At 47.3% G+C, this 26178-nt stretch overlaps 1 protein-coding gene and 1 long non-coding RNA gene across 3 annotated transcripts in view; one reads left to right on the forward strand and one right to left on the reverse strand.

The window, feature by feature from the left end:
- LOC115652144 lies at positions 1–25864 on the reverse strand. The gene is made up of 3 exons (XR_004000562.1): positions 25852–25864; positions 6520–6523; positions 1–109 (listed from the first exon to the last, which is right to left on the reverse strand). It is a non-coding gene; the product is annotated as an uncharacterized LOC115652144 (long non-coding RNA).
- The window catches only part of MAML3 (mastermind like transcriptional coactivator 3), a 367191-nt gene that overhangs the window by 154338 nt on the left and 186675 nt on the right, over positions 1–26178 (forward strand). The window lies entirely within an intron of this gene.

Consider the following 26178-nt stretch of genomic DNA (forward strand, 5'->3'; position numbering starts at 1 on the left):
AGAGAGAGATGCACATTGCCCCTTTAAGTATGCTGACCCCACTCTAAGTACACTGCCTTTTTAAGTAGTTCAGCAAGTTGAGGCAGCAGCTACTGCCAGCAAGCTCTCTCTGCCCTGTCCTGTATCCCCCTGCTCTGTGGTAATGGGGTAAAGGAGTGAGGGGGGGGCAGGAGGAGGAGGAGGGGGACACCCTGATATTAGCTCTCATTTTGCCTCTCTCCTCTGCACAGCAAGCCACAGGCTTCTGGGAGCAGCTCCAAGGCAGAGGGCAGGAGCAGCAGATGGCGGTGTGTGTGTGGGGTGAACTGCCTGGCAATTGATAGCCTGCTGGGTGGCTGCTGCAGGGAACTTAGGGGAGCTGATGGGGGGCTGCCAGCCCACCCTGATTCCAGGCCCCCACCCGCTGACTCCAACAGGCTGCTCTTCCTGCAAGCAGTGGACAAAGGAGGTGGCTGCCAAACATTATAAGGGAGCATTGCACAACTTTAAATGAGAATGTTCTCTAATTGATCAGCAATGTAACAATAAAATGTTAACTGGGATGATGTTGAGTGAGGAGTTACTGTACCATGATCCAGTTCTGAAGGAACTTTAACTGTGTAAAAGTGAGAAAACACACTGAGTCTAGGAACCTTTCAGAAATAGTTTTATTCTACACATGACTAGTGAAGAAATTCTATCATTAGGATAGACTGTACTGGAGCTGACAAGTTCAGTCATTTAAATAGTGAGCTCCTCTTGTTAACATTCCTGTGAACAAGAGATGATGCCAGTGAAGTTAAATGCGTTCCACAAAAAGCAGAGGCAGGAATGTGTTCCCTCTGTTTACCTTCAATAACACAGATTCCCCCTTTTTATGACACACACACAATCCTCCAAAGAATAGATAAAATGAAGGGTGCTATATGAAATGTTAATGGGCCAAATTCTGCTGTGCTAAAGCAGCATATGTCCTCAGTGTAAAAGTCTCAGATAAACCTATTACTCTAGACCTATATGTGTGTAGCTGAGAACACGAGTTGGAACTATCTCACAACACAAAAATTAATCATATATGAATGCATAAAAAACCCAACACCTGAATATTAGTGTCACCTTCCCTTTAAAACAGCAAAACTATACCAGCCCAGGCACAAAACAATTCAGTTGCCCTAATATGATGTGTGATATGAAAAAATATATGATGATAGTTTACTTCTCCATGAAAAATATTACTGGTACTTACTTTGAGTGGGTGAGTAAAATTTTGCAAGTCTGTATAAACCTTAATTTAATTCCCCACTCAACCCCCAGCCTGACTTAGTCAGTTACTGTTTTAATGTTATTTATACAGGGAGAGATGCCTTGTTTTTGCTTTTGATTTATTGCTTTTAGCTTGTGTAATGGCAAAAAGACACCAGCAATATGATGTTTTAAACATTATCGCTCATATTAATCGCATTACTTTGCCAGACATTTTTCACCCGTGTCTTCACCTCCCACCCTTTGAACTGTAACTTTCTTTTGCTATGAGTCATACTGTAGTGCACTGTGTGTAAGCAGGTGTGCTTGTTGGTAAAGATCTGCTAATAAATCTTAATAGAACTATCCTGCGTAATTTAAAGAGGAAAAAAGAGAACAGTGTGTGTGACAGCACGACTTTGTGGAATGTTTTCAATCTTAAACTCTTTGCTTCCGAACAGTGGGTATTATGGTCCCCTCCACAAGGCACAGAGGGTAGGAAAGTGTGGTAACTGCAGTAAAATAGGGCAAAATATTGCAGGATAAGGGGAGCAGAGCCTTTACTGCATGCCTCCCCCTGCTCCTCGGTTGATGGAAGCCGTCTATGCCGATGCTCTTGGGTTTCAAAGGGAATTCGGTAGGACAGCTGGGGTAAGTGGCCCCCCCCTTGGAAACCTGCTCAGTTTCCTGTGGGTTTCCCCTTGTAATATAATGCGACTCTTGGCAACATTTAATTTCTGATCTGTGCTTTTGTAACTCCATCAGTGGGGGTGGGTGCTCTGTGATTGTGGCCTGGAGTCCAATAGGTACATGCTCACAGGGCCAGTCATGCTGGCTGAGGAAAGAGTGGCTAATGTCACGCAAAGGAATTGTTTGATGTGCCGGTGACTTGAGGGCCACAGCTTTGGAGCCAGGATTCTTCATGAATACTCTTGCTGTGAATAGTTGAGAGCCTGAGTCCTTTATCCCTTCTGTGAAACTGCTAGTCCCTCTCCCCTGCAGGGAGGATGAGGTGACTTCCGTGCACTAAGATATTCAATTAATTTCCCCCCTTTTGGGGGTTTCTGGTTGGGGAAGGGGAAGGGCCCGTTATTTTATTTGTTAAGCAGGTCGGGTTTTTTGTTTACCTTTGTCATAAACAGATAGCTAAGGGTTAACGTTTCTTTCACCTGGAAAGAAGTAATCTGAACCACCTGACCAGAGGTCCAATTAGGAAACAGGATTTTTTTCACTCTGGGTGGAGGGTTTGTTGTGTGGGTGTTCTTTGTTTTTGGGTCTTCTGCCTGTCTGACTCTTTTTCAGCTATGGGAAAAAAATTTCTATTTCCTGCTTTCTAATCTTCTGTTTCCAAGTTGTGAGTACAAAAAGGGTTTGTTGTTTTTGTATTCACATGTCTATAGTTGCTAAAGTGCTTTAAATTGTATTCTTTTTAAATAAGGCTGTTTATTTATATTTTTTTAAGCAATTGACCCTGTATTTGTTACCTTAATACAGAGAAACCATTTATATATATATTTTTTTCTTTATATAAAGCTTTTTTTTAAGACCTGTTGGAGTTTTTCTTTAGTGAGGAACTCCAGGGAATTGGGTCAGCAGATTACCAGGGAATTGGTGGGAGAAAGAAGTCAGAGGGAGATCTGTGTGTGTTAGATTTACTAGCCTGACTTTGCATTCCCTCTGGGTGAAGAAGGAAGTAATTTTGTTTTCCAGGACTGGGAACGGGGAGGCTGGAGTCCCTCTGCTTAAATTCACCGAGGTTGCTTCTGTGTAGCTCTCCAGGAGCACCTGGAGGGGGGAAGGGAAAAAGGATTATTTCCCTTTGTTGTGAGATTCAAGGGATGTAGGGTCTTGGGTTCCCCAGGGAAGGTTTTTGGGGGGGACCAGAGTGCCCCAAAACACTCTAATTTTTTGGGTGGTGGCAGCAGTACCAGGTCCAAGCTGGTAACTAAGCTTGGAGGTTTTCATGCTAACCCCCATATTTTGGACGCTAAGGTCCAAATCTGGGACTAGGTTATTGACAACCTTAAAATACAAGATCAGAGACTAGGACCTGACCCTGCTATGAGCTGCCCATTGGGGGAACCCCACTGACTCCAGTGGAACTCTTTGTGGGCACAAGGGTCTGCCCCTGCAGAACTCATTACAGGATCAGGTTCTAAGGCAGTATTGTAATGATGATAAGCTTAGGAAGCTATAGACCTGGTAAAAATTCTAGTGTCTCTGTAGTGCAGTCAGGGTGGAGGAGGGTTGGTAAACTATGGTAATGAGTAATTAGCAACAGGAAATAAATAGATTGGGATAAGAGGTGAACAGTACCATAAAAAGAAAGCACAGCAGTCTTCTGAAGTGCTTTGAATTATGTGAAATGAATTCTGACCTTTCAACCTGTTAGGCCAAATTGCTTAGTTTATATGGTCTTGTAATTATATAGACCATGGGCTTGTCAAAAAAACATACCCTAGCAGGGGGTTTATTTTCAGTTTTCTGGAAAGAGAAAGCAATCCTGAATTTTTTTCCTCTATAACAAACAATATGAAAGATCTTTAAAATCAAGACAACTTGAAACTGCAATATTAAAGTTCTGCTACTTGTTTCTCTCTCTATTTTGGTGTCCTCTGGAATATGATTTGCATCAGTAACATTTGTTTGCATTGGCCTCCTTACAAAAATTAAGGAAACTGACTGGCATTAATGGAATGAAAGAGAGAACTCAAACAAGGCCTAGTATAATTTCTGGGCCATATTCTTAGTTACATTGTGTGTATCTGGGGTTGATCCATTGATATTAGTGGAGTGATCTAAGTGAAAGCAGAATCTGGCCCAGTTTCTCGGAAATCAAATGAAAACCAACCTTTATAAAACTAATTTTTGGCTTTGAAGTGGATACCTCTTACCTGTGACGTAGTTTGAGTTTCAAAATTTTGACATCTCTGTTTATTCACTTTGCTTATCAGCAGTGTGATATAAACACAGGAATTGTCTAGCTGTACCAGACCAGTGCCCCATCTAAATACATGTCCTTCTGCCTCAGTGATATCCAGAATGAGGAACCAGATTTACAAAGGCATTTAGAAGCTTATCATTGCAGCATACAAAAAGACAAAGACAATGGGGATATCTAAGGCCATGGCTACACTGGTGCTTTACAGCGCTGCAACTTTCGCGCTCAAGGGTGTGAAAAAAACACCCCCCTGAGCGCTGCAAGATACAGCGCTGTAAAGCCTCAGTGTAATCAGTGCCGCAGCGCTGGGAGTGCGGCTCCCAGCATTGCAAGCTACACCCGTAGCGGATATGGAGTATGTGCAGCACTGGGAGAGCTCTTTCCCAGCACTGGTGCTGCGACCACACTCGAAACTTGGCAGCGCTTTGAAGTGCAAGTGTAGCCATACCCTCTGTCTGTTGAAAAGGCAAAGATATCCCTATGCAAATCTGCTGGGGCATTGAAGTACATTGATTACTTCAAATACCTGGGTAGTGTGTCTCCAAGGGACACTAAACTTCAGTTAAATATCTGGACTTGTACTCAAGACTGCTGCTCTAGTGACACTCAGCAACATTTGGGGGAAGCAAAGGTATTACCTTGAAGTGTAAAATGAAATTGCTGCAGTCTCTTGTCTTCAGCATATTGCTATATGCATGCGACACATGGACACTAAGAAAACAGGACGTTGAGTCTTTCTGCCTTTGAATTAAAATGCTACAAGTGATGTCTGCATGTTAGCTGTAACTTGCATACAACTAGCAAGGAGGAAATCAGCCAAATTTACTGCATAACTGGAGTGACACCTGACTCATCAAGATGATCAAAGATAACTGAATTTGTGGGACATGTGACTTGGATGAGCGAGGAGATTGCAAGGACTGGTGCCGGGGGGCAAGGGTGGCCCATGGTGAATGTGATTTGACAATATAGCTGACTGGATGAGATGCAGTATGGTGCACTACTCAAGGCTGTGTGAAGACTGTGGGAGAGGGTTGCTGGCCAGTGACCCTCATGTATGCGTTGTGTTTCCTGTTCATTGTGATGTGACTTTATGGTGCTCTGCTGTATGTCTGTAATTGCAGATGAGTGCCCACTGGGATTTTCAAGAGCTGCTAAATATGTTAGGTGCCTAAGGCCTTGGCTACACTGGCACTTTTCAGCGCTGCAACTTTCTCGCTGGGGGTGTGAAAAAACACCCCCCTGAGCGCTGCAAGATACAGCGCTGTAAAGCACCAGTGTAAACAGTGCCCCAGCACTGGAAGCGCGGCTCCCAGCGCTGCAAGCTAATCCCCACAGGGAGGTGGAGTACCTGCAGCTCTGGGAGAGCTCTCTCCCAGCGCTGGCACTGCGACCACACTTGCACTTCAAAGCGCTGCTGCGGGAGCGCTCCCGTGGCAGCGCTGTATGGCTGCAAGTGTAGCCAAACCCTAATTCCCATTGATTTCAATGAAAATGAGATGCCTGACTTCTTTAGATGCTTTTGGAAATCCCATTACATACTTATCTGCAATTATAGGCTTCTAAATATCTTTAAAATTCTAACCCTAGATGCTTTGGAAAAAGTTTAAAAATCTTCATTACGAAAAAAAAGATGCCGATGGAGGAAGCTTTTTCCTATCCAGGCAGTTAGTGGCCGTCTTAATGTCTTGAAGCATGAAGATTGGGATCCCAGGTAAATGGATAATCCAAGTAGTAAAACTGGAGATTTGTAACATAGATATCCGAGTCTTTTTTTTTTTTTAATCATCTTTCTAAGAACATTGCCTCAATTATATATTGTGGCAGTGAAATCCACAGGTTAATTATGCATTAGTTAGAAATGTGTTGCCTTTTAATTAACTGGCTCTCCCCATTTTCTGCAGTTAAAAATAAGCTAAATAGAAGCACTTGCTGGCGCTCTTCTAAACTATGTATTATTTTATATGCCAGTATCTTATCACCTTTTCTTTCACTCCTCTTGAAACCAAACAGCTGTAATCTTTTAAATCTCTCCTGAGATGGAAATTATTCCATGGCTATAATAATTTTTGTTTTGCTATATATATTTTTGAGATGAGGTAGCGATTATCCAGAGTTGAGGGTATACCCTAGATTTATATATAGCATTATAATAGTTTAATTCTTACTCTCTTTCCCTTTCTTAATAAAGTCTAACATCTTGTTTGCGTTTTTGGCCACCACTTCCTGTTGAGCAGATGTTTTCATTGAGCTGTCTACATTGATGCCTTGGTATTTTCCTGAGTGGTTACGGTTAATTTAGAACCTATCAATGTGTATGAGTAAATTAGTCCTTTTCTACATGCATTACCTTGCACTTGTCTACACTAAATATCATCTGACCAGGGAGTATCTCCTCAGCATCCTTGGAAATGATATTCATTGGCTGAGTGAGAGAGACAAGCTGGAAATCAAATGGTTACACCATAGGCTGAACCTTTACTAAAAGACAGGGAGAGTTATCCAGGCTCTGTTTGAAATGAGCCTCCATATTCCAGATTCCACTTCTCCATTCTGTTTTGTTTTGTTTTTTATTTCAGATAAAGTAGTAGGACTAAGGAAAGAATGAAAGACATTTCCTTTGGTTTCTTTTTATTTTGGAAAGACTGTTCAGAATGGCAGGTGGAGGACTGGGAGGAATCCTAAACCTTACCTGTCTCAGAACTTTCATTTGTTCAGGCAAAGTAAGAGCAACCTTATGTTACAATGTGTCTAGTCTAGGGTGGATTTAGAAACACTGAGGGAGTGAAATCAACTGAACATGTTTGTGCTAATTCTTCTTCGAGTGCTTGCTCATATCCATTCCAATTAGGTGTGCGCGCACCACGTGCACGTTCGTCGGAAGATTTTTACCCTAGCAACACCCAGCGGGTCGGCAGGGCGCCCCCTGGTGTGGCGCCGCTATGGCACCGGATATATACCCCGTCGACCCATCTGCTTCTCAGTTCCTTCTTACTGCCCGTGTCGGTCGTTGGAACAGTGGAGCGCGGCTTAGCTGATCTCCACTTCCCTAGCTATTCACCGTTCTAGCACTTCTTGTATATATAGTTGTATAGTTATAGTTGTAGTTTATACTTTATTAACCTTTATTATTGTAGTTAGCATATATACTTAGAGGGTTGGGGATTAGCCCCTTCCCCTCTCCCGGTGCCCAGGCTCATGCCTGGTTCACTGGGCTTCAAACCGTGCTCGGCCTGCCGTCGGCCGATGCCAACGGGAGACCCCCACAACTCCTGCCTAAAGTGCCTGGGGGAATCCCATCTCAGAGAAGTGCCGGATTTGCAAATCGTTTAAGCCGCGGACAAAAAAGGAGCGAGACTTTCACCTTAAGCAACTCCTAATGGAGGCGGCCCTCACTCCTCCAGCCTCGGCACCGACTGCCGCACAGTCCGCGCCGGGGAGAAGTGCCTCGTCGGCCCCGGAGACCGCCGGCACCGCAAACATGCCCCGGCACCAGCCGTCACCGGCACAGAGAAAGCCCGGCACTGCTTCCTCTCCCCGCTTGCCACGAAGGCCAAGGCTCCTCTGGCTCCAATACCCGTGCTGCAGTCAGAGCATCAGCCAAGTCCAGTCGCCCTCCCACCAACAACCGCCGCGGCACTGGTGATACCCAGCACCATTGATTCCAGCCATTGCAAGAGCTGTCGAATCCAGTGCGTGGACAGCTCCCCGGGACATGCCACGGTAAAGCTTCTCGTTCCCACCACGCCCAGAGACCTTTTCAACGGCGAGGGAAACTCATTGCTCTAACGGAGCCCACCCTCCCCCAACCCACGGCACGCCGGTGGCGAGTTGTTGCTCAGCGGGGAAGCCGGCCCTGGTCAGGCCACCTTCCATCGATGCGCAGGCAGGACACCACTTGAGGTCAAGGTCTCGCCAGCGTTCCCGATCTCGCCGCCGGTCCCCGGTCCAGGCGCCGTTCGCAGTCCAGTAGTGGTCCCCTTCTCGGTACCGGTCGTACTCGCAGTACTGCTCAAGATCCTGCTCCCGACCGGTACTCCAGACCGTGGTCCAGCTCCCGGCACCGTTCTTGCCGCAGCCACTCTCATCACCAATGCTTCACGATCCCGGTCGACCTCCCGCACCGCGCTGGTCGCAGGGCCTGGTCAACCTCCTCGGCACCAGTACGACTTCCCTGTTACCACTCTCCGGCACGGCACGACGTACGGTACCCTGCGCATGGGGCCCCTCCTCATGTGCATGCTCCACTCAGGCACGATCACGGCACCGTCTGAGTCTTCCGCACGCTGACAGCGCCGTGTATGGGGACTCAGACCCGCAGAGCCATCTCCTTCAGGAGGCTCAGGGCACGGAACAAGTGCCTCAGTGGTCCTTCTGGACGCCTTGGGCATATCATCAGGCACAAGGCGAGCCTACAGTACCATCTCGTTCCACCCCGTTGGAACACCGAGCACCAGAGGCCACTGTTAGCCGCCCTCCTCCAGGGGGTACAGATGACTCGGCTCTGGCACCGGGACCTTCAGGTGTTCCCGGACGCTGATGTTCCTCAAGAACAGGAGTCACTGCATGATCCAGTCGTGCCAGGTCTGTCTTTCCTCCTCATCACTAGACGATGGCAGTGGCTGGTACCACCTCATCGGGCCTGCCCCCGATTGACCTCCGAGCCCACTAGGACCTTCTAAGGCGAGTCGCCTTAAATATCAACCTCCAGGTGGAGGAGGGTCCCGGAGGTGGAAGACCCGGTCATAGACATATTGTTGGCAGATGCGCCAACTCGCGTGGCTTTGCCATTCATACAGTCTATCCAAGCTAAAGCAGACACCATTTGGCAATCCTCTGGCATCTATCCTCCTACGGCCAGAGGCATGGAAAGGAAGTATATGGTACCCTCTAAGGGTACAAATATTTATATACCCATCCTCTGCCATGCTTTCTGGTCATTCAAACTGTGAATGAGAGAGAGCACCATGGCCAACAAGCTCCTGCCGCAAAATCGCGGGAGGCTAGAAGGATGGACCTATTGGGGCGTAAAGTCTACTCCGCCGGAGGCCTCCAACTGTGAGTGGCCAACCAACAGGCCCTACTCAGCAGATACAATTATAACACCTGGCAGTCGGTGGGTAAATTCGTTGAACTAGTCCCACAGGACTCCCGCCCATAATTCCAAGCCCTTCTGGAGGAGGGGAAGAAAGTGGCACGGACTTCCCTGCAGGCCTCACTCGATGCTGCTGATTCAGCGGCCAGAACCGTGGCCTCGGGCATTACAATGAGGAGAATATCGTGGTTGCAGGTCTCAGGTCTACCCCCCAAACTGCAACACGCTATTCAGGACCTTCCGTTTGAGGGACAGGGCCTTTTCTCTCAGAAAACGGACCCTAGACTCCAGAGTCTCAAAGACAATCGAGTCATAGTGCGTTCCCTCAGGATGCATACTCCGCAAACCCAAAGGCGGTCCTTTCGTACCCAGCCTCAGCGCCCTTATCCCCCGCCCAGGCCACGACAAGACTTTAACAGTGGTCGCGGGAACCGAGGAGACAATCGGGTTCCCAAGGGGGCCAGAATAACGCTCCCACCAAACCATCAGCGGGACCAAAATCGAACTTTGAAGGGTGTGCCCGAGAGCAGAGCACCAGTCCTTTCCCAGGATCCTCTTCAGTTCTCCAACCGCCTTTCCTCCTTCCTCCCTGCGTGGGCCCAATTAACCTCAGACCGTTGGGTCCTACACACGGTGGAATTTGGATACCGCTTTCAATTTGTTCCCCCTCCCGCCCTCCAGTTCATCTTCAGGGACCCCTCTCACGAGCAATTCCTCTGGCAGGAGGTTCTCACGCTCTTCGCAATCGGAGCTATAGAGGAGGTGCCGGAGGAGTTCAGGGGAAAGGGATTTTACTCCCGATATTTCCTTATTCCCAAGGCAAAAGGAGGTCTCCGTCCCATCCTAGACCTGCGTGGTCTCAACGTCTTTCTGAAGAAGTTGAAGTTCCGCATGGTGTCATTGAGGACCATCATCCCATCCTTGGATCCCGGAGACTGGTACGCTGCTCTTGATATGAAGGATGCATACTTTCACATCTCAATTTACCTTCCGCACAGACGGTACCTATGGTTTATGGTGCACCACCAGCATTTTCAATTTGCGGTCCTTCCGTTTGGCCTCTCCACCGCCCTGCGCATATTTACAAAGTGCATGGCGGTAGTGGCCACCTTTCTCCGTCGTCGGCGCATAAGCGTCTTTCCTTACCTAGATGACTGGCTGGTTCACGGGACATCTGAGGCCCAAGTCACCAGGGATATGGCCGCCATCACGAGCCTATTCGAGCGGTTGGGCCTCATGATCAATCTAGAGAAGTCCACTCTGGTGCCCCCTCAAAGAATAGAATTCATTGGGGCCATTCTAGACTCCAAGCTTGCAACAGCCTCCCTTCCGTTACCCCCGGTTTCGGACGTTAGTCTCGGCCATAGAAAACCTTCAAACTTTCCCAACAACCTCGGCCCGTACCTGCCTCAGCCTTCTCGTGCCAGGTCTGCCAGGCTGCGTGCACTTTTGTAACCAAGCACGCCAAACTACGCCTGCGTCCCCTCCAAGCCTGGCTTGCCTCAATTTACTGCCCAGGCAGGGACTCCATAGACATGGTCATCACCATTCCGCAAACCATCTTAGGCTCCCTCAGCTGGTGACTAACGCCTTCCCTGGTGTGCGCAGGGATGCCGTTCCAACCAAGACAACCCTCAGTGTCCCTAACAACGGACGCCTCGTCTCTTGGCTGGGGGGGGGCACACTTAGGCCATCGCCGCACGCAAGGGCTCTGGTCAGCTCAAGAGTTGTCCTCTCCCCCTTGTCAGGAGGCGATCCAACTGTGGGAATTTTGTATAGCCCACTCTATAGACCTTGTAGCGTCCTTCCCCCAGGAGTCCAGAATACTCTGGCAGATCATCTCAGCAGATCCTTTCTCGCCCACGAGTGGTCGCTTCGCCCCAGGGCCGTAGCAACAAAGAACGTGGCCCCCTCCGAACATATGTCCGGGACCCCTTACAAAGCAGAAACTGGAACGCGGTATTTATTTTATACAATATACAGGGTTCATATTATGTATACATAGGCCTACAGTGTACATGTATTCCGTATTTACGCAAAGCGCTTCTTTCGAGCCTTGTTCTCTGCAAATTGGTTAATCAATGCGTCATTGTCCAGAGATCTGGCAATCTTGTTTTCGATTGGGATAACTGCAAGCGCAGAAAGCCTGTCATCTGTCATGGTTGAGCGCAGGATATTCTTGATCAGTTTCATTCTGCTGAAGCTCCTTTCAGCACTAGCGACAGTAACTGGTGTGGTCAGAAGAATTCTGATGCAAATGCAAAGATTCAGATATATCTCCTGAAGGCTGTTCTTGTATATGTACGTTAAAAAATTGTTTGCCGTGACAAGTTCTCTCTCTTTCTCGATGACATAAATAAAATGATTCAATTCTGTTATGAGTTCGTTGGCATCAATGTCTCCCATTTTTCTTTCAAAATTTTTGCTGTGATTCTCCAGTTCATTTTCTCTGTGACACTGCTTCAGGCTGTTAGCGTTGTACAGAAATCCAAACAACTTATACCAATCCATGAGTTGGTCAAATCGCAACGAAACAGAAGATATGGCCTGATCAGTGAGAACAAGAAAGAACTGCGATTTGAATTTTTCTTCGGCAGAAAGACAACTCAAATCATCAGCACATTCGTAATCAAACATTCTCATCTTATGTTGCACCCTGGTTTCTGGAAACACCTGCTCAATACCCATATGCTCTGCTATTTCACGTGCATTTGTGACCACAGAGTTATATCCTGTGTTTCGATAGTCTTCCAAAAACTTCATTGTAGCACCGACTTCTGCCTGCAGTATGTCAATTGACACATCTGGTGACTGAATTAATTTGCTGGTTTTATTGACGTGAAATAGTATATCGTACCACGTGTACACAGTCAGAACAAAAGGCCACGTAGTAACATGGTCTAAAAGCGCACCGGCTTCTGTTGCTGTATTGCCATCTTTCTTTTCGAGCGCATATTCTCGCAAAGATGACAAAGCATTGCACAATTCTTCAAGTTGATAACGCAATGGCTTCACAGCATCAATTCTCGACTCCCAATGAGTGTCCGATAACCCTTTAACAGATATTGGCATATGTTCTTGAAGTATATCCCAACGTGAAGGTGAAGAAGAAAAGATAACGTATATTCTGTTAATCAGACCAAAAAAGTCAACGGCATATTTCGATGACTTTGCTGCGTCTGAGATCACAAGATTCCAAGTGTGAGCTCCACATGGTACATACAAGGCACGGTCATTTATTTCTAGCATGCGGGCTTGAACTCCTTTATTCTTTCCTCTCATATTTGCTCTGTTATCATAAGCTTGGCCTCTCATGTCAGCAATGTCTATTCCTAAGTTGTTTGCCTTTTCAAGAAACGCTTCCAATAAGCCCTCGCCAGTTGTATCATGAACATTAAGAAAACCAACAAACGCTTCACGAATATTGACACTATCTTCACCGTTGCATTCAACAAAGCGTAACACCACAGACATCTGTTCTTCATGTGAAACGTCGGGAGTACAGTCCAAAATAACTGAATAATATTTTGCTTTTTTAAGCTGCGCTATGTTGGCCTCTTGAGTGTTACTGGCAACAAGTTGAATCAGCTCGTTTTGGATCTCTGTACTGAGGTGCTGAACATGTGTCTCTGCCTTCTTAATCCTCTGTAAAAGTTCGCTGAGGACGTATCATACTTTGCAAGCAATTCAAACAGTCCCAAAAAGTTGCCATTCGAAGGATCGCCAAGCTTTTCATTACTTCCTCAAAATGCCAAGCTTCTTTCGGACAAGAAAATAACGACATCAACCATGCGTTTGACAACATTTTTCCAGAAATCTCTTTCTTTCAGAAAAGCCTGCAATTCGAGTTGGTCAATAGACGTACGGTTTACTATGTCTGACCGAAGGTCAAACCATTTCACCATACAGTCTTGATGACCTTTGCCTGTTTCATGCTGCTGAAGTCTTTTTGACAGTGCTTTCCAAGCAGATGTTCCACGACATAGCGGTATGTCGCCAGTGCCAAATAATTTACAACAAAAACAAAAAATGGCATCTTTCTGAACTGAGTACATTAACCATGAGTGTCTTATTTTCTCACCATTTGCCATGGTTCAATAGAAATGAGTACTTGTGAACCTCCGTCTTTCCTCGTTAAATGGAAATTCGTAACTTTCATTCTGCTGCGGTGGGCCACGTGCAACAATGTCACACACTTGCCTGTCCGATATTATAGACGGCCAATCTCCTGGATCATCAGTCAGTGGTTCAGATTCAGATACTTCTTTCCCGGCAGCAGCTGGAATATCTGTCACAGTTTGTTTGGTAGAACAACTGGCTTCACCTTCGACCTCACTTGAAGCACTTCTGGATACTTCTGGTTACGATTCATCGCTGCTAGCGCTATCCGTTTCATGTGCCATACCTGTACGTTGGATTGCAGCGCAAAATACGTTGACAACTTTGGAGTTTTCTCAAGTTCCTTCTCGGCATCTTTTGCTGCCTTTTGTTTACTAGCTCCGCTCTTATACATTCTCTTAGACATCACAAAGCACGCTTCTGCGTTGGAAACGATAAAAAACTAAACAACTAAATTAATAACATTTATCCGCCAGCCGCCATTATGAACGCAAATACACATTCTTTGAATGGGTCCAACTAAAATTCGAAACTGACCGACAGACAACTGATGTAGCCAATAGCATTATGATGTATCATAATGACTTCACGGTTTTGTCAGTAAAACCGACATGGATTGTGCAATAGCATCAATAAATGTCACTTATCTAGTTATACCTTACATTTTTTTTGCCACTTTTAGGGGCCCCCTTCCTTGCGGGGTCCCCTCCGGTCGGAGGGTATGGAGGGCGCTCGCTACACCTCTGCTTCGCCCGGACATTGTTCACTCCATCTTCCAGAAGTGGAGCTTTCCCCACATAGACCTGTTCGCTTCCCGCAACAACAGGAAGTGTCAGAGGTTCTGCTCCTTCCAGGGTCTCGCCCCGGGCTCAATATCGGACGCCTTCCTAATCTCTTGGGCGAACCACTTGCTTTATGCCTTTTCAGGCTTCTCGATGGTGCACAGGGTTCTCGTAAAGCTTCGCAGGAACAGGGCTCGACTGATTTTGATAGCCCCTGCGTGGCCCCGGCAACACTGGTACACCACGTTACTGGACCACTCGATAGCCGACCCAATCCCACTGCCCCTCCATCAGGACCTGATAACGCAGGACCACGGCAGGCTTCTCCACCCAGACCTGCAATCCCTCCACTTGACGGCTTGGCTTCTGCATGGTTAACCCGATCAGAATTACGCTGCTCTGCCCCAGTACAAGAGATACTCCTGGGTAGCAGGAAACCCTCTACCCGGTCTACTTACTTAGCCAAGTGGAAATGATTCTCTTGCTGGTGTCTCACTCGGGATGTTGCACCTACGGAGGTTTCCATCCCCACTATTTTGGATTACCTCTGGCATCTCAAACAACAGGGCCTCGCAATCTCATCCTTGCGAGTACACTTAGCAGCTATCTCTACTTTCCACCCCAGTGAAGTCGTTTACTCCGTCTTCTCCCACCCTATGGTTTCGAGGTTCCTCAAAGGCCTGGAGCATCTATTTCCTCTTGTGCGATGCCCTGCCCCTTCCTGGGACCTCAATTTAGTTCTAACGAAACTGACGTCCCCCCCGTTCGAGCCATTGGCAACCTGCTCGCTCTTATATTTGTCATGGAAGACTGCCTTCCTGGTAGCCATTACATCGGCTAGGAGAGTCTCTGAGCTTCGGGCTCTGATGGTGGACCCGCCATACACGGTGTTCCACAAGGACAAGGTGCAGCTACGCCCACGTCCAGCATTCCTCCCTAATGTAGTCTCGGCCTTTCATCTCAACCAGGACATATTCCTCCCGGTCTTCTTCCCCAAACCGCATGCATCACATACGGAGCAGAAGTTACATTCGCTTGATTTCCGTAGGGCGCTCGCCTTCTATATTGACCGTACGAGGCCCTTCCCCAAAACGCCCCAACTTTTTGTTGCAGTGGTGGACCAGATGAAAGACCAGGCCATCTCTACCCAGAGAATTTTTTCCTGGATAACAGCGTGCATTCGGGCGTGCTACGATCTAGCTCACGCCTCTCCGGGTCGTATTACCGCACATTCGACCAGGGCTCAGGGCTCGGGCCTCATCGGCCGCCCTCTTAGCTCGAGTACCTATTCAGGAGATATGCCGAGCAGCTACATGGTCTTCGGTACACACCTTTACGTCCCATTATGCCCTGGTCCAACAATCCAGAGACGATGCAGCCTTCGGCTTAGCAGTCTTGCATTCTGCAGTTTCTCACTCCGACCCTACTGCCTAGGTAAGGCTTGGGATTCACCTAATTGGAATGGATATGAGCAAGCACTCGAAGAAGAAAAGATGGTTACTCACCTTTGTAACTGTTGTTTTTCGAGATGTGTTGCTCATATCCATTCCAAAACCCGCCCTCCTTCCCCATTGTCAGAGTAGCCGGCAAGAAGGAACTTAGGAGCGGACGGGTCGGCAGGGGTATATGTCCGGTGCCATAGCGGCGCCACACCAGGGGGCACCCTGCTGACCTGCTGGGTGTTGCTAGGGTAAAAATCTTCCGACGAAGGTGCACGCGGCGGGCGCACACCTAATTGGAATGGATATGAGCAACACATCTCGAAGAACAACAGTTACAAAGGTGAGTAACCGTCTTTTGTTGCTTGGCCCTTATTGGGACAGTTCATTAGCATCCATTTCAATGTGTGGGAAATTCTGCGGACATCCTAAAATACAGAATTAAGATATTTGCTGATGTTTCTGAGGCGCTTCATGAATTAATTTTTTTTTTTTTTTTTTTTTTTGTCAGCTAAAAGGAATAGCCATTGTAAGATTTTTGGGGAAACCTTATTTTTTTTGGAGGAAAAAAAATAGAAGTAACATATCCCCTAAACTTAAATCAAGAAAGACACATGGTTACCTTTCTGAGAACGGTACACAAGCATTATTTTGGGTCAGAGACCATGTGTGCCTCTGACTACAGTGCCTAGTACAATGGGCACTGATCCTGATCAGAGGCTTAGAGTGCTACTATCATGTAAATATTAAATAACAATAAAGAGGGGAGAAAATATGAGTCGTATTAAACTCTCAGGTGTATTAGATAAATCTGGAGTAACTCCATTGAAATTAGTCAAGTTAGTCTTTGTTTAGCTCCGTGTGACCAACAGCAAGTTTGGCCATATGAGCTGAAGTCTTTCTGTGTTGTCAAGAACTCCAGTTATGAAGAAACTAGCTTGGTTGAAATGTCTTTAATATTGCTTAAATAAATACCTACATGTTTAGGAGAATTTTTTTATACATTCTGGGCAGATTGTGACAAAATAAAGCCATGATATTTCATATAAATCCCCTTCACTGAAGACCAAACCCATCCCCTGATTAACCTACATACAGTTACCGACGACATTTTAGCTGACCTCTGCTTTAATAAGTAGTCAGAATGAAATCTTCTGAATAGTGTTTGTACAGGAATATGGGAATAAGAATTGCATTCACATGTTATAGACAACTTTTAAAGGAAAGCTGTATATATTATTCAAAAGGAGTTCCTCTGATTTTGTTGGGGTATTCTGGTGTTTGATATAACAGAAAATAATTAAACTAATTTTTTTAAAGCTGCCTCCACTTATGTGTGCATAGTTTTGCTTGTGCAAACTTCTATGCTCACACTTTCCAAACACCTGTGCAAAGCTGGGCAAAGTACTTGAAAAATGCAGGTGGGTGTTGGAGAGAGCAAAGTTGTACGGTCACGAATGGAGGTTGGGTTAAGGCCCCTGTAATTATTAAGCCCAGTCTATCGGGAATTGGTGTAGTCTGAGAACGGGTCAAGGAACCAGGAATCTCAATTCAGTCTTGGCTCTGACACTGATTCTCTCTGAGGCCTTGGGAAAGGTACATAATGTCTAGTTTCCCACAGCATCTACCTACTTCACAGTGTTGTTGCGTAATGAGTAATGTCTTGTTAAAGATTGTGAAGTGTATGAAGATGAAAAGTGCTATATTGTAATATTTTCATTAAGAACCTGGTCTGCAATTCTGGTTTTACTCTTCTCATTTAGTATTTCAACCTCTTTTTCCAAGACTGCGGAATTTCTGTGTTTTGTAGTTATTCTTTTAAAAATACAGTAGTTTACTCATTGAACCAATATGACAGACTAATACTTCCTTGGACCTTATTGTCTAGTATTAAAACAGTTTCATGCTTATAAAGTTACACTATCAGAGTTGCTGCATGTGCTGTGTGATAAACTGGTGTTCAGCTTGCAGTCTTTATTGTTACATTCCTGGTCCACTAGTTTGGAATGCTAACCAAGCTGTTAGAGGGTCTCTGAGGTAGAAAGTCAGCCAGAAGGAACATGGACCCTGCCATGCAGCAGCAGGAAGTGGGGGTAGGGGCCAAATAATGGATGGCATCAACTGAGATGATGTGTGGAAAGGGAGACCAAAGGGTGCTGTAAATCAGTGCATTCTTTCAGCAGCTTCCACTGGCAAGGGTCCAATGGATCGTTTCCCACCCCCCACCCCCGATGGGGCAGGTGGCAGCAATACCACCCACCCTCCTTGTGTGTGAACCACCTCCTGGAACACAAAGAGTCAGCCTGGCAGAAAAAGGTGTGAGTTCTTCCTTCCTGTGCCAGCTTCAGTGAACTTGGCTCATTGTGTTCACCCCTCTCAGGTCTATAAAATACAGCTGAATTTGGTGTGAGTACACCCATGATGAATACGTGGTCTCTATCAAAGGGCACAGAGTGGTGCTCTCTTGCTGTTGGGCTAGCTCAGGTATATATTTCATATGCCATTTACTCACCTACCACACAGGGTGGTTATGAAGATTAATTAGTTAATGTTTGTACAGCACTTTGAAGATGTAATGCACTATTAGGCTTTAGTCTCTGCTTGATGCATGAGCAGAACTCCCATTAATGCTAATGGCAGTTACAAGCATTTCTCAAGCAGAGAATATATAAATGCGAAATATAATTATAATGATACATTATATTGCACAATATTACTTGATCAGCCTTTTGTAATTTAACTTCATTATTATTTTTTAAGTCTAACTTGCAGAAATTAAGCCTGTTCTCAATTTTGAATCTGGCTCTCAGGGTATGTCTACACTACAGGATTATTCCGATTTTACAGAAACCGGTTTTTTAAAACAGATTGTATAAAGTCGAGTGCACACGGCCACACTAAGCACATTAATTCGGCAGTGTGCATCCATGTACCCAGGCTAGTGTCAATTTCCGGAGTGTTGCACTGTAGGTAACTATCCCATACCTATCCCATAGTTCCCGCAGTCTCCCCCATCCATTGGAATTCTGGGTTGAGATCCCAGTGCCTGATGGGGCAAAAAAACATTGTCACAGGTGGTTTTGGGTACAGCCTCACCCCTCCCTCCGTGCAAGTAGTAGACAACCGTTTCGCGCCTTTTCCCTGGGCGAAATGTGCAGACGCCATAGCACGGCAAGCATGGACCCTGCTCAGCTCAAGACAGCAATCATGGACGTGTAAACACCTCGCGCATTCTCCTGCAGTCAGTGCTGAACCAGGACCTGCAAAACCAGTCGAGGAGGAGGCAGCTACGGCAGCGCGGTGACGAGAGTCATGAGGACATGGACACAGAATTCTCTCAAACCGCGGGCCCGTGCGCTTTGGAGATCATGCTGGTAATGGGGCAGGTTCTGGCCATTGAATGCCGATTTTAGGCCCGGGGAAACAAGCACAGACTGGTGTGACCGCATAGTGTTGCAGGTGTGGGACGATTCCCAGTGACTGCAAAACTTTCGCATGCGTAAGGGCACTTTCATGGAACTTTGTGACTTGCTTTCCCCTGCCCCGAAACGCCAGAATACCAAGATGAGAGCAGGCTTCACAGTTGAGAAGCGAGTGGCGATAGCGCTCTGGAAGCTTGCAACACCAGACAGCTACCGGTCAGTTGGGAATCAATTTGGAGTGGGCAGATCTACTGTGGGGGCTGCTGTGATGCAAGTAGCCAAAGCAATCATTGAGCTGCTGCTATGAAAGGCTGTGACTCTGGGAAATGTACAGGTCATAGTGAATGGCTTTGCTGCAATGGGATTCCCTAACTGTGGTGGGGCGATGGATGGAATCCATATCCCTATTTTGGCACCGGAGCACCAGGGCACCCAGTACAACAACCGCAAGGGGTACTTTTCCATGGTGCTGTAAGCACTGGTGGATCGCAAGGGACGTTTCACCAACATCCACGTGGGATGGCCGGGAAGGGTTCATGATGCTCGCGTCTTCAGGAACGCTAGTCTGTTTAAACAGCTGCAGCAAGGGAATTACTTCCTAGACCAGAAATTAACAGTTGGGGATGCTGAAATGCCTGTAGTTATCCTGGGGGACCCAGCCTATCGCTTGATGCCATGGCTCATGAAGCCATACACAGGCAGCCTGGACAGTAGTCAGGAGTTGTTCAGTTACAGGCTGAGCAAGTGCAGGATGGTGGTAGAATTTGCATTTTGGCTGTTTAAAGGCGCGCTGGCGCACATTACTGACTCGCTCAGACCTCAGCCAAACCAATATCCCCATTGTTATTGCTGCTTGCTGTGTGCTCCACAATCTCTGTGAGAGTAAGGGGGAGACCTTCATGGCGGGGTGGGAGGCTGAGGCAAATCACCTGGCCGCTGATTACGCACAGCCAGACACCAGGGCTATTAGAAGAGCACATCAGGAAGTGGTGCGCATCAGAGAAGCTTTGAAAACCAGTTTCATCTTAGGCCAGGGTACAGTGTGGCCTTTGTGTTTGTTTCTCCTTGATGAAACCCCCCTCTCCCTTGATTGACTCATTCCCTGTAAGCCACCCACCTTCACCCTTCGATTACCGCTTGCTTCCTAAGGAAATAAAATCACTCTCATTTAAAAATAATGTATTCTTTCTTAATTAATTATAAAAAGAAGACGAGAACTGACAAGGTAGCCCGGGTGGGGTTTGGGAGGAGGCTACTAAAAAAAATTTCAATATAATGACAGACTTTTGGTTGGGCTGTCCACTGGGGTGGAATGGGCAGGTGCACGGAGCCTCCCCTCAAGCGTTGTTAGTTGTCTGGTGGGTGAGGAGGCTAAGGAACATGGTGAGGGGGGAGGGCGGTTATACAGGGACTCTGTAATCCTGCTGCCATTCCTGAAGCTCCACCAGAAACCGGAGCATGTTTGTTTGATCACGCAGCAGCCCTAGAGTTGCATCCCAACACCTCAGATCTTCCTTCCGCCACCTCTCATCTCGAGCATCTCTCCTCTCCTCACATTCATCCCTCCTATCTTCACATTGGTCCCTCCTGTCCTCATGGTCACTGGCATCTTTCCTGTACTTTGATACCACCTCCTTCTACTCATCCAGATGAGCTCTTTCATTGCAGGTCACTTCCGTGATTTCCGAGAACATTTAGTCTTGCGTCTTTTTTTTCCGCCGCCTTATCTGAGATAGCCTTCGGGATGGAAGAGGGAGACTTGAAAAATTTGCAGCTGCAGGAGGGAGGGAAAAAAAGAGAGAGAAGTATTTAAAAAGATACATTTTACAGAACAATGGTTGTACTCTTTCACGGTGAACAACACTATTCACCTTACATAGCACATGTGATCTCACTACAAGGTCGCATTTTGCATCTTAATATTGAGTTCCTGCGGCTTTGGTGTTAAAGATCACAGACGCAGGTCCGGGCATCAGAATTCGGCTTGCTTGCAGCCATGGTAAGCCATTGTCTTTCAGCTTCTGCAGCCTTCGTATATCCAGCGCCCTCCTTTACCAAATAGCAAGCAAAGCCCGTTGAGTCTGCTTTTTTCCTGTTAACGTGTAGCATCAGAACCGCTCCCATCCAATTCTCGGGGATGATCGCTTTACCCCTCCCCCCACCGTCTGGCTGGTATCATGGAAGATCGCTGCTAGACACCCTCCCCCCCACTGCTTAGCTAAATGCAGGGAAGGATTTCTTTTAAGCCACAGGCAAACAGCCCAAACATCTCTGTCCCCTTAATTACATTCCTGAATTTCAACCAGGTTACCATGAATGATATCACTCTCCTGAGGATAACACAGCGAGATATAGAACGGATGTTGCTTGAATGCCAGCAAACACCGGGACCATACACAGCTAGGCTTTGTCATGCAGTGATACCAGATTACTTGCTACATGCATGGCGTGGTCAAGTGTCCTACCATGGAGGACGGAGTTAGGCTGCCCTGCCCAGAAACCTTCTGCAAAGGCTTTTGGAGTACCTCCAGGAGAGCTTCATGGAAATGTCCCTGGAGGATTTCCACTCTATCCCCAGACATGTTAACAGACTTTTCCAATAACTTTACTGGCTGCGAATGCATCCCAAGTCCTCAGGGGAAATTAATCATTAAAAAAGCTTGCTTTTAAACCATGTTTTATATTTACAAAGGTACACTCACCAGAGGTTGATTCTATGGCTTCATTGTCTGGGCTACTGGCTTGGGAGGGCTGGGAGGTAATTCCGTCAGGATGAGAAAAAGCTCCTGGCTGTTGCGGAGAATGGAGTGCTGTGTGCTTTCTGCAAGCTTATCCTCCTCTTCCTCCTTCTCATGTTCCCTGTCCGCAGAATCCTCAGCCATGGCTGAGATTACCACCCCAACCTCGGAATCTACAAACAGGGGTGGGGTAGTGGTGGCGGACCCCCCTAGAATTGTATGCAGCTGCGCGTAGAAGCGATATGTTTTCAGCCCTGCCCGGACCTTCTGTTTGCTTCTTTGGTTTTCTGGTAGGCTGGTCTGAGCTCCTTAACTTTCACACAGCACTGTACTGAGTCCGGTGTGGCCTCTCTGCATCATGGAAATTTTTTTTAATGTTTTTTCATTTCGTCTTTTGGAACGGAGTTCTGTTAGCACGGAATCCTCTCCCCATACAGCAATCAGATCCAGTACCTCCTGTGCAGTCCATGCTGGAGCTCTTTTTCGATTCTGAGGAGACTGCATTGTTACCTGTGCTGATGAGCTCTGCGTGGTCACCTGTGCTGGTGAGCTCTCCACGCTGGCCAAACAGGAAATGAAATTCAAAACTTTGCGGGGCTTTTCCTGTCTACCTGGCCAGTGCATCCAAGTTCAGATGACTTTCCAGAGCGGTCACAGTGGTGCACTGTGGGATACCGCCCGGAGGCCAATACCATTGAATTGCGGCCACACTAATCCTAATCCGACATGGCAATACCGATTTCAGCGCTACTTCCCTCGTTGGGGAGGAGTACAAAAATCAGTTTTAAGAGCCCTTTATATCAATATAAAGGGCTTCGTTGTGTGGACAGGTGCAGGGTTAAATCGGTTTAACACTGCTAAATTTGGTATAAATGTGTGGCATAGACCAGTCCATAAATACAAGCTGCAGAAGCTACTGTAAGCAAGAAATCCTCCCTAATACTGCACTGTTTTCCTCGCTCTTTGGTATCTTGTGTATCTTCTGACTAGAGGTACATTTCCACATTCTGCAGTTGGCTGGCAGAGATACTCCTGGTGAAGGAAGCAAACTCCTAACACCGAGCACAAATGGTATTTGATTACTGCCAATTACAGTGCTGTCACATAGAAGGGGGAAAGAAAGACGGCTGGCTTTGTCAAATAGCAATGAAATAACCTGCTGTCTGTCTACTGACTTAATGGCTTTATTGCCAGTACATAATCAAGATCTGGTGAATTTGTTTGAACATATCAGCAGGCACCAACTATTTCAATTAAGGTCAAGTTGTGTAAGTAGTTTTGCTTTAGCTGAAGCTGTAAGAGTTCTGACAAAGTCCATTTTGAAACTCATGAAAGGGCATTGAAGAGGGACAGTAATGGAACTGTAACCTGGACCCTCAAGGTTTAAATAACACTCTTCCCCTTTCCCCCTTTAAGCCCTGTGGGAGTCTTCATTTTGCTTCCTTCCCACCCCCCTTTCTTCAGTTAAGTTGGTTTCTTCATCAGGATAACGTCCACCAGCAGACTCCATGTGCTCTGGCCTTTTTACTGCAAGGAACGTTTCCTGCAATTCATCCTGGACAAAGTCATGCTCAGAACATCTCTGCATTTCACACCAAAGGTGGTCTTCCCCCTTCCACGTCTATGAAGAGATTCTCTTCCTTTTTTTTTCTGACTGACACCATCCCACCAGCACCACTCTTTCAAATAAATCAGCTGCTATCTCTGAAGCCAATGCATATTACAAAAAAAAGGACTTGGGGGTGGGATGCACCAAATTATGCTCAGAGAGCAGAATTTGTTCTAAAGTGTCTAAAGCCACTTTATCTAGATCAAAGTTTCAATCAAAAATCTTATTCCATCTTTGAACACATTTCCTTGAAGGATTCATGCTCATTCAACAAGCTTATTAGCAGCTTCATAGGTGCAGGGAAACAGGTGCTGATGAAGAAATCTGCAAGGCCATGACCTGGACCTCCCTTCACTCTTTCACTAATCAGGTATGTAGTGGCTTCCTCTGATGCTTCTTTTGGTTGCTGGATCCTGCAGACTGTCCTCCCTATCAATACTTATTTAATCATACAAAAAAATCCACCTTTTTAAACTTACTACAAAACCTTACCTGTTAGGTTAAATGGAGGGATGAAGTAGGTGAGGTAGCTAGGTGAGCCATCCTGACTTTTTTACTTTTTTTTTTTTTTTTTTGCAAAATTGGGCATTAGTCCTATTTGCTCCTGCCAACTGATCATCATTTGGCAAGAACAAACTAGACCGAGACACAGTTTTCCAAAAAGGTGGAGTGCAATCCCTAGCAGGACATGGAGGAACTTCCAGATAGGGGTGAGCAGCAATGCCATCCCCATGCGGGACGGAGGGCTCAGGAGAGTGGCTCGGGCCAGTCCCTCATGCATGGGAGGGCGGTGAGAGGGCCTCGGGCCAGCTGACGGGGTGGGAAAATATGGTCACCCTACTCTTACATTTAATTCAATGAGAGCTGGCTGTGTCCCACAGCTCTCAAGATCAGAGTAAGGGCTTGTCTACACTGGCACTTTACAGCGCTGCAACTTTCTCACTCGGGTATGAAAAAACACACCCGAGTGCTGCAAGTTTCGGCGCTGTAAAGTGCCAGTCTAAATAGTGCACCAGTGCTGGGAGCCATTCCCTTGGAGGTGGGTTTGTTTATAGCCATAACTACACAAGCTATGTTAAAGCGCTGCCGCTTTCACCCATATAATTGTTATGGAGGTATTTAATGCATTGGATAAGTCCCATCACATGTTGTGATAAGCATGTATAGCATAGGCACCAACTCTTCCTATGGGTACTGCTAGGGGAAAAACTTTCGGCACCAGTGCACGTGGCGAGCACACACACCTATTGTGGAGATAGACATGAGCAACACATCTCGAAGAACACCGGTTACAGAAAAGGTAACTGTCTTTTTCCATATGTATGAAATCCATCAATATTATGCTGAACATGAAGGGCCTGTTCTACACCTAAACCTTGGTGTCCTGTGTTGCTCATGTGCGTGAAAAATTCAGACCCGTGAGAGACCTAGTTAAGCCAGCTTAAGCCCCAGTGAAGACACCAGTAGGTCAACAGAAGAATTCTTCTGTTGACCTAGGTGCTGCCTCTTGTGGAGGGGAATTTACTACAGGGATGAGAGAAACCCTTCTGTTGCTCTAGCAAGTGAGTATGCTACAGTGCTATGGTGCTGTAGTGCTTATAGATTGTAACATAGATATACCCTGAATATCAGACCTTTGGAGGATGCTCTTTCTGTTGTTGCACCTCATTGCTGCATTCTTCCCATTTCTGAGAATCATGGGCTAGAGCAGGAGTCAGCAACCCTTTGACATGATAGCCGATTTTTAATGGCACGCTGCTGCCTGCCGGAGTCCCGGCAGGCAGGAGCGTGCCATTAAAAATCCTGCCCGGCCCAGCCCGCTCTTCTCCACCTTCTGCTCCCCAGTCCCCGCGGGGGCAGGGGGCAGAAGCTTGGTCCTGCCAGCTCCCCTGCCCCTTCTCGTAGTGTGCTGGGTTCCTGCCCCTCCTTCGCCTCTCAGTCCCTCCCTCCCTGCTGGCCAATCAGCTGATGGCCCTTGCAAGGGAGGGGGTCGGGAAGGAGCAGAGTCAATGTGCTCACTGCTCCCAGCAGAGGCAGAGAAGAAACGGGGGCAGGGCCTTGGGGAAGGGGTGGTGGTGGAATAGGGGCATATCCCCTCCAGCCCCCTGCCCTGACCCCCCTCACACACACACAGCCCTCTGCCCTGTGCCCCGCACACACCCCAGGCCCCTGCCCTGAGCCCTTTACTTCCCCCCCTCATACACACCCAGCCCTCTGCTTGACTCCTTCACCCTCTCCACGACCCCAGCCCTGACTCTGGCACCCCCACACATACCCAGCCCCTCCCACCCCCTGCCCTGACACCTGCACCCCCCTCACATGCCCCCAGCCCTCTGCCCTTACTCTTGCACCCCCCACATCCCCACTCCCACCCTGAGCACCAAACGGGAGCTCCTGCACACACACACCACATTCCCACCTGCATCCCCACACCAAATGGGAGCTGCCAAGATAAGTGCCCCACACCCAAATCTCCTGTCCCAACCCTGAGCCCTCTCCCTCATTCTAGCTCCTGGCCAGACCCTTCACCCCCAACCCTGTGCTCAATCCACTCCCACACTCAGCTCAGTGCAGAGAGGAAGAGAATGGGCCAGAAGCAGGGAGAAGGTAGGTACCCACTGTATGTGGGCAGGGCCGGGATCCCAGACTGGCAGCAGGCTGAGCAGGTCCAGCAGCCAGGATCCCGGCTGGCAGGAGCCAGTGGATGGAACCCCTGAGCGGAAGTGGGCTGAGCTGCTCAGCCCAGTGTCAGTCTGGGGTCCCGGCCGCCGGCCCTGCACAGCCTGCTGCCAGTCTAGGGTTCTGGCTGTCG

Source organism: Gopherus evgoodei, chromosome 5, assembly GCF_007399415.2.
Source record: "Gopherus evgoodei ecotype Sinaloan lineage chromosome 5, rGopEvg1_v1.p, whole genome shotgun sequence".
Lineage (NCBI taxonomy): Eukaryota > Metazoa > Chordata > Testudines > Testudinidae > Gopherus > Gopherus evgoodei.